Genomic DNA, 9,466 nt, shown 5'->3' on the forward strand with positions numbered 1-9,466 from the left:
TTGTAGGTTGAATCACATCTCTACAACTGTTAGAAAACTAAACTTGGGTGAAAGAAAAGGTCCTACATAAAATGAACTGTAATCCACCACATAGAGGAGTAGAAAGCTGTGGTGATGGTGGGGACCTTTACTGACTGACAGTTTACAGATCCCATCCTCGGCACTTGCTCTCATCCCGAGTCTCCCTGCTGTGCAGTGACCCAGGGCATGAACTAATCCAGCTGAAAAATAAACATTTTTTTTCCTAGAGTTGTTTTTTATCTGGATGTGTTCTTTGGTCTCATTCACCATGTGCTACACAAACAGCATGCTGGCATAGCTGCTGGTGCAGGGTATGGGCAAGGAAGCAACAGGGAGTGGAAGGGGAGCAGGATTGCTTAAAATTATGTAAGTAGCCCTGATTCCAAAAACACAACCACAGCCTGCCCAGAGTGCTCTCCTGTGTGCCAGGCCTGACCTACCGTTTGCACAGAAGGACCAAGGGGAATAAATGCCTCTCTCAAAACCCCTTCAGCAGTTCTTGAGTAATCAGTGCAAATCATCCCAAAATGCTGCCACTGGGGTTTTGCAGTTGATGCATAAGGATGCTGGAGCCTTAGGAAACTTATTGTGAGGCATCCTGAAACTGAAAAACATCAGCAGCACTTTATGTCTTAGTTCCTTTCTGTCTCTAATAGCTCTTTTGCACAATCCTTTCTTCTCTATCCTTCTCTGTGAGAAAAAAAAAATCTGGTATTTCCCTTTGCTCCTTCCCTGGCACATCCTGTGTGCCTGGGAGCTTACTCAACATTCCTGGTATCGCCCTCTGTTAGGAAGGTGTTGTGTCTACACCCCAGGGGAAAAGCTGCTTGGTCTGGCGTTGCAGCTGGAATCCCCACAGCACCAGCCCACCTCAGCCGCTGCCCAGGGCTGTGAGCCCTGTCTGGCTGCTGCGTTCCATCTCCCTGCAGCCGCTTCCCAGCAGCGTGTGATCCTCTGCGGTGTGCTCTGCCTTCTACAGGGAATGGGTTAACGCTCTAAAATAGTCTTTTTATGGAACCGCTTGGCAATGCAGAGAGCTTCCCCATTGCCAGGGTGTTCTTTTTATTCAACAATTTGTTCCCAGAAAGCAGCCCATTTAAACAGGTTTTCTCTATTAAGGGGCTTCAGCTGCATTTGGGTTTTTTTGAGCTTATTCAGTGTGGTGTAAACTGCGAAATAGTGTCCCACAATAGATTTGTCTGAGGGAACTGAAGTGTGTACTCCTGTGATTCTGCCCACTGTGGGAGCTCCTTGAAAGCCAGATGTCACATCCAAAGAGTAACTGTGTTTACAAACACATGGCCACACATACTCAACATTTTCAACAGCCACCAAACTGAAATTCAAATCCTGCAATTTTGCTTCTCTACCCACCTGCCCTGCACACAGCCAAAGCAGGAAAAAAAAACTTTCCAGAACTTGGATGGGATCATCTCTTTTATTTAGATGAGGAAAACACACATTGCTGTCTGCAGAGGGCTGAGTTTAACTTCCCAGCTGGGGCCTCTCATCTGTAAATTCTTGCAGACAGAAAAACACCAACTGCTAGCAAGATAATCCAATTTCCCTTCTTTCCCACTCGGAGGAAGACTGCCTACTCCCCCACTCCATGTGGGTTTCAGTCTGGCAGAACTTCTCCCAACCACTATACCCCGGGCAAGATCCATATCAAAGCTTCAGCCCCCCAGGGATCATTAGAAGGCATTTATTTCTGCATATTCCAGTCAGGGATGCAGGGGCAGGGGTGGAGGAGGCAGATAACTTTATTCACAATGCAAATAGGCTGCCCTTACTTTCAACCTTTGCTTCAAGCCTGGAGATATTAAAAAAACATGAGCTCTTCTAAAATAATAAATACACTAATTCTGCTGGATGTTATATTGCTGGTGCCTCCAGAAAAGTGCCCTGGCACCATTTGATGGGAAAAGCCAGTGAAATCTGTTAGCTCTGCTCTTGCCCTCACTCCCCAGATTGCTGGGAAAAGTTCAGTCGAGTGGGCTGAACCCATATTAAAGCACTTGGCTCATTTAGGAAAGATCGTTAGTAGGTAGTTTTGCACAACAGGACTAAGATGCTTCGGACTGAGGGGAAAGTCAACCCAATTCTCTCTGCAAATTTGAAGCACTAGTCTGTGATTTACTAATAGGGAGCAGGGAGTTATTAAGCTCATCACAACACAGCATCCTGCTCCTCTAGTCCAGAGGGAGCCAGCTATTTAATAAATCAGAAAGCCATGCTAAGCTACAGGGATAAAAGGATCTACATTAATATGAAAATATTAATATCTGGAAGAGCAGATTATAATCTAAATGGGTTAGAATGAGATAGCACCATTGTTTGGAAGAAACAGCTTGCTCCTAATCTCATTAGAGCTGTAATCATACTAGCAAGGGAAGATATCTTCAGACCCTTGAAAGCAGTTTGGAGGCCTGGTAAATGTGGTGGTCATGCTGGGTGGGTTCAAACAGCCGCCTAAGGCTGCCTTTCAGTGTCAGCTGGATGATCTGTCTGAAGGAAGCAGAATGTTCAGCTGAAGGGGATGGTATGGCTTTTCCTTCTGAAAGACGTGCAGCTTTGCTGAAGTTCTGCACCTCTTGCAAAAGTGAGCATTGCCCAGAGATGCTCACAACTGGGGAGGTTTCTGTGCTCCACTTCCTCCAAATCTTCACCTGGAGCCACACGGCAGGCCAGGCGGGTGGAAGTCGGTAAGATGAGGCTATGTTCTCTCTCCCTCACTTTACAAACCAAAGGGGACTTGGCATAGCAGTGCCTGCTATGAAAGGATAGAAAACGTTGGGGTCAAAGGGGCTGTTTCCCCCAAGGCCAGGCCCCCAGAACAGCCCTTTCAGGATCATCTTCTCTGCACTTGCCTCAGGCACTGCTGGATGTGAAGGGTCCAACCCTTGCTGCTCAGGGACTGCTTCCCTCCAAGCCTTCCATTTTTCCTCACCTGTATTAACGGAGCAAGCCTACCCTGGCAGAGACTGTGATGCAGCCTGGGCACATGCAGGCAGCTCCCTGAAGACATGGTGATGGCTAGCAACCTGCCTGCCTGCGCTGGTCATGCCCAAATGATAAAGGTTCCTCCTCTGCTAGGGGGGCAGCTGCTTTCCTGGGTTTCTCTCTGGCACCTTCAAAGACATTCTCAGATTGCCTCCTCACTCAGCCCCCAAGGCAGCCTCATTCTGCTTCCAGAAGCCTCAAGCATGGTCCCAAGCTTGTGGCTCACCGCTATCTCCAATCATCTTTCATCTCTTTTTGCACAGGATCTGCAGTGGATGGTCAGCATCTCAGGTTTCTTGCAGAGCATCTTCTTTCAATGTCATGAAATCTTCCAGGTCTGTGTCCAACTGAATGGCTCTGAGAGGGTTTTGTATAAAACAGACATCTAATCAAGTGAGAAGCCTTCAGCATTTACCCAATCAAGCATGGTGTGGTTTATCTTGGGGCTTTTCACCAACTGCAGCATGCAAGTCCTGCAGCTCAGCCCTCAGCTCACCAGCATCAGCATGGTGATCTGTGCAGCAGCATCATGTTTAGCTCATAAGAATTGTCCCCAGACTTCATCATGGGGATAGTTGACCTTGGCAGTACTGTCACATGGTGATGAGCCCAAGAGCTCTGTTCAGAGATGTAATTTTTTTCAACCTTTTTGTTTTAAATCCAGTCTAAGTGTGAAATGGTCCAAATTTAATTAGCAGAGAAAATTCTGCAAAGAAAATGCAACAACCATTACTGATGAGAAGGGTGAAGCCAAAGTGAGACTTCATTGCTAAGAGCTGTTATTTTCCTCTGGCAGCTGTGACACTTTCAGCCTTAGTCACTGAAATAAATTTTCCAGCACATCCTTCAGGGAAGTGCCCAGTCAGGCCAGCAGTCTGGCTCATGCTTGCCTCATTACAGACCCTGTCATGAGACATTGCAAACAGACAAACTATGGTCCAGCTGCCCAGCCAAGGCTGCCACATAGAGCTTAATCCACTCAAGATATGAAGGACCTTCCATAATACATGGGTTTGATTTTCACAAATATTGAGACTATTCTTTGCATTAATGATAAAGTGGATTAAACATGCCCCATTTTCCTAGATAATGCCCCTCTGGAGTTTCACTGGGACCAAAGTGGATCTGGCATTTAAACTAAAGAAATCCCTGTTTAGTGTGTGGGAGTCTCTGGAGAGGCCTCAGATCTGCATTGCAGCTGTGAAATACAGCATCTCCTCTGTTGCTTATCAGAGATCTATGTTTCTCCTGGGAAAATTTTGCCCAAAGGATTCAGCCCTTGCCAAATTTTCTACTGGAATTTGTTTGTTTATTTTAAATTTCTTTTTAAACATCTGAAACCAACAAACTTAAAATATGCTCTAAATCTGTCAACTTGAGTTAATCTCTTAAAATAAAATTATAAAAAAATTAATTCCTCCAGGCTGCCAACTTCTATTTGTAAGACTTAGTCTAAAATAGATTTAAATTACTGAAATTCTAAACCCAGGAAATATGAGGTTTAATTGGAAAGAATCACAGTTTTTCTTGTCTCCTGTGCTACTACACCTGCTCTTGACATCTCCTGAATTTTAAAACGGTCCATCTCAAACAGGTATGTGTGTGTACAATGCTGTTCTTTTGACCCCTGTGCCCACTTTGCAGCCACAAGGAAATGCAGGTACCCAAGGAACAAGTCACTCAGGGACAGCTCTGCCTCATCTCCTCCCCACTCAGTCCTCCCAGAGAGTTTTCCCCTTTTCTATGCTCTCTTCCTTCTTCGTGTCTATAGTCATTTGTCATGCAAAAAATATCAGGGCAGGAATGGAGCCAGATATTTTAGGTCCAGTACATCATCTAATGTTTTCCATGGTTTCTACCATGCTGAAAGGCAGAATTCTTCCATTATGCTGTGTGGACCCTGGAGAGGACGTTTGGCTGTGAATGCATCTCCCACAGTTTCAGAGGTGTTCCAAATAAGTGGGTGGGCTGGGATCTATAAATACTAATACATACTTCAGTTTATAGAGAGGGATGGTAGAAAACACACAACTACAATCTGTTCAGAGAATTTATTAATATTAAATCCTCAGGAGGTATCTCTGCCTACTTCACAAACATCTGTTTGTTGGAAATACCATTTTGATAAACAATTTTCTCAGCCTCAGCATTGTAGCAGTACAGACGTTACAGGTGAAGATGATCATATGACCTTCTTGATCTTTGTGCAGGGTTGTTCTCCCCAGTACAAAGGTGTAGGAGCACAGGTCTTTTCTCATAGCTGCACCATACATAGACATCTGCAACACATGAAGCACTTGGGCATCAGCAATCGTAATCAAGCCCCCAAAGTGAAACTTCAAGGAAGGGTACTCCCCAGGGACCCCCAGTCCTCTGGGTAAGGCACATTTTGAACTCTAGTGATGTTAGATGGAGACCTTTCCAGTGTATCTCAGCATTAAATATGTTTGTTCTGGAAATAGCTTCAACTGCATATTTTGAATGAAGTCTGTTTGCTCTGGAGAGAGCTAATGGTCAACTATCTGTGGGGATTTTTCCCATGTCATCATCTGGAATGCTGTTGACCGATAACATACAGAGCTGTCTGATGTAAAGTATGGCCAAGAATGGAGAATCCCAAGTTTCTGCGTGTTTCTGGTGGCCATCCAGGGCATGTGGTACTCACTGAGGAGGACAGTGTGGGAGAACACCCTTCTAATAAAAAATGAATTCTGGTGTTTGTATCTGTATCCAAACTGTTGCAGTGTATACAATGACTTGTATTCTAAGAGCCTTGCTACCCTGTCTCACTACCCTGGAAAAGACTTTGGAATATTAAATAGAGAACAATCCTGCTATCACCAAATACTCCTCTAAGAGATAAATATAGTAAAAGAGTCATACTTGTCTTTCTTAGCCAATATTGATATAATCTCAATTCCATAGGTTATTTCATTTGAAGAACTATTCTGGAACTATTCGGAGAACACACATGTGATGGGGTAAATGAGTACAATATGATTTATCTTTAAAAGGTCAGGCTGTGTACCAGTACATATTGCTAAAAAGTGTATTTCATTGTATGACCAGTTGGTTGAATGTCTTATCATGATACAGCAGCATCGTGGTACTGTACATTTTGAAGACAGTGCTAAATTCAGATCCTGGCTCCAGCTGAAGGGCTCAGGATGCCATGACTTGCTCTTTGGGGCACTTGCTGAAGAGGAAAGCAAAATTCAGGGTTGGATCCAGACAGAGAGCCCCAGAGCCCCTGTTGTCCTGCTGCCAGGAGCACTAGTTTTGGCTTACTTGCTTGACTAGGAATGAATGGGACTGGCTTGGTTTTCTTCCAGACAGGTTTTACTTTGCCTCATTATAAACTTCACCATGCACTGTCCTTTCCCCTGCCTTATCTCTCGTCTCCTTCAAGGGCAAAGCTGGAATGTAAGAGGGGTGCTTTTGCTGGGAGCTGTTCTGAGCTGAGAGGACAGGCAAAAGTGACCCTTTATCCTGCTTGGTGTTTCAAACAGCTTCCGCCTGCCGGGAGGGGATGTATTGAGAATGTGTGAGAGAAAACACTGAAAAGGGAAAAAAGGCACAAAAAGGGAGGAGAAAAAAAGTACAGCAAGGAAGCTAGAGACAAACTTCAAGTTGTGGATTATTTCTCACCCAGGCTCTAATTAGGAAGCCTCTTATGGGACTGTGAAGCTGTCAGGCTGCCAAATGTCAGCGTGTTTATCGGAGATCAGGCGAGTCTCCTGTCTGCAGCAGTGAGTTTGGTGCCGTGATCCTCCTGGGTCCTTGCGGCGTGTGTGACTCACTCGGCACTGGCACCTCCGGGGCTTTCGAGGCGCAGTGGAGGGCTCCTTCTTCTCCTTTAAAAACCCAAAAATAAAACTTTTCCTGGGATTTGGCCTCTTCGTGCTGGTTCTGCATGGAGAGGGTTAACCATACAGTGCAGAGCAGCTTCAGCGTATGTGACTCAGATTCCCGGGGAAATCCCCAGCTTATCTGATGGAGCCTGTTAGTCTGCTAATTGAATAAGCTCCTATTAAAAGTGCAATGTTTTTTAATGACTGCTAACAACGGGGGCCAGATTCTGATCTTTTCCTTGGGATGATTTTTGCTGCTGGTCGGGCCCAGCCCCTGATTACAGCCGGGCCCCCAGCCCCACCGGCCCCAGCAGAGCTGCAGCCGGGCACTGAGGCCAGCGCACTGGCTCCAGGGCAGCCTTTCGGGCGGCGGGTGAGCTACCGGCCAGTGTAACAGGCAGGAAGCTTTTATTTGGGATCTCTAGGAAGAGGCAGAGTGCTGCAGTGCAGCCAGCAGAGGAAAGCATTTGTTGGGAGGCTACCAAGGATTTCATGTAACATAATTGCTGCGAATATTTTTCAGTGATTCCGGCTGTGCTCTAATTAACTTTCCCGGTGTCGAAATCAGGTTGATTTGTTGATTCTGCACATAAGATGTTGTCTGTGTCTGCTTAGGAAAAATGTGCATGGCTCTGCATAGGCACATTCAAACCCTAATTTTAATTAGAATTATGTGTATAATATCTGTATCTCCTTTTTCTCAACCGGAATTGACTTTGAGAAAATATTTGCCTAACAGGAAAATTTTAAAAAATGTGATTAGCATTGAAAGTTAACTTAGTTGGGTTCCAGGATACTTCCGAAGGAGACCATAACACTTCTGATTTCAGCTAGGCTCAGGGTGGGGTTGAGCTCTTTGGCATGACCCTGTGACCACATTTGCCTTCCTTTTCGTACCTGGAATTCCCAGTGGGTTACCCAAGCCTAGTTGACATCAGAACCATGTAAAATTTTCTAATAAGATTTTTTTTTTGTTTCTTCTTGCAAGCCAGGAATGAGCTCTGACCACCTTCACCCCCACACATCTCCACACCTACTGATCTCCTTTGTGTCCTCTTTGCTTTTCTCCGAGGAAAGTTTCTATTAAAATGCAGGAGCTTCTTTTAGGAGGTCCCACACATTCACACTGGCACTGACTGAGCTGCTGCTTTAGAAGTTTCATAGCAACCATAAGTTGTGTTTTTTTCCACACAATAACAACAACGAAGTGTCAAAAATCTCAAGCTGCTGTTATCAGAGGCAGAGTCTAAACTCCATTTCTCAGCCTGTTTTCTATTCCCCACTACCGAGTTGTCAGATGCTGTGACATGGCTCCATCACACCACGACTAGCAGTCCCAACAAACAGAAAATGATTTCCAACTGGCAAACACGCTGTTTACTTTCCAGAAAAATTGCACTTTCCCATCTGACAGCTGATCAAGGGATCTCCTGCTGCTGTCAGCATGAAGAAGTGTTTAAACACAGGGATGGAAGTTTAAACATTTTCTCATTATCACAGAATAAAAAAAATTAAAAAATAATAAAAAATAAAGGCATTGAGTCTCTCCGACCACCTGCTGTGCCAGTAATGAAGCGATGTCACATGACCAGCCGGCGAGGACTTTTATCTCTGCCCCAATATCATTACTGAAGTGACACCTGTCACATGACCCGCATCAGAGCTTTCATCTGGGCTCCCCAAATGCAGTTCTGGCTTGTGAGGGGGATTTTCCTGGCATTTCCCTCCCCCACAGCCACTTTAAAGAGCATTGCCCACTTGCACCATTGCAGACAGGGGTTTGCTAGTTTTAAATCCCTTGGATCTTTTCTTGGCCATATATAATTTGGCCAACAAACTTGCTCCAGGCTGAAACAAAACAGAATCCTTGCCTGGGAAAGAAGTGATTTCATTTACTTCCAGATGTTTTTAAAGCAAATATTTAAGTCTGATGTTAAATTCTCTTAACATAAAGGAGGATGTTAAAGGATTTCTCAAAAACCTCAGAATTTGGTTTTGGTTTTTTATTAGGTGCTGAGGAGAAACAGTTTGATGACCCTTAAGCACAATGATCTCCATTTACATGCACTTTATAAACGCTCACCTGCTTTACCAAAGCATCCTGCCCTGCCAAAAGAAAGTATTTTCTGGGGAAAAAAAAAAAGGAAAGGTCAGTCCTGCACCTCTCTGCTAATGTCTAGGACTTTTTGTGAGGTGTTCAACAGCAAACCTTTGGATTTGAGATGGGCCTACATAAATGACAGCAGTACTGAGCACTTACTTGCCAGAACCCATTCAGTTATTATCTCAAAACAACATCAGACATTCAAATGTGACAGGGTATGATCACTCCACAGGAATTAGATGTGAGCAGGCTGGAGATAAGAGAGTATGAACTTTATGGATTTTTCCACCTCCTCCTTTCCTACTCCCCGCTCATCCATGATTAAGTCTGGTACTTTTCTCCCTGCATAATCTGACTCAGCTCACTAAAACAATGAAAAACTAACTCAGCAAAGAGTTCATAGTCTTCCATCTGTTTAGTGAATTAAATCAGTTCTTCAAGGACTTACAAAGGTGACAGAGAGAAAAAGAAAGACTGTAAAGCTTGA

The sequence above is a fragment of the Fringilla coelebs genome (genome assembly GCF_963513975.1).
Source record: "Fringilla coelebs genome assembly, chromosome: 7".
Classification (NCBI taxonomy): Eukaryota; Metazoa; Chordata; class Aves; order Passeriformes; family Fringillidae; genus Fringilla; species Fringilla coelebs.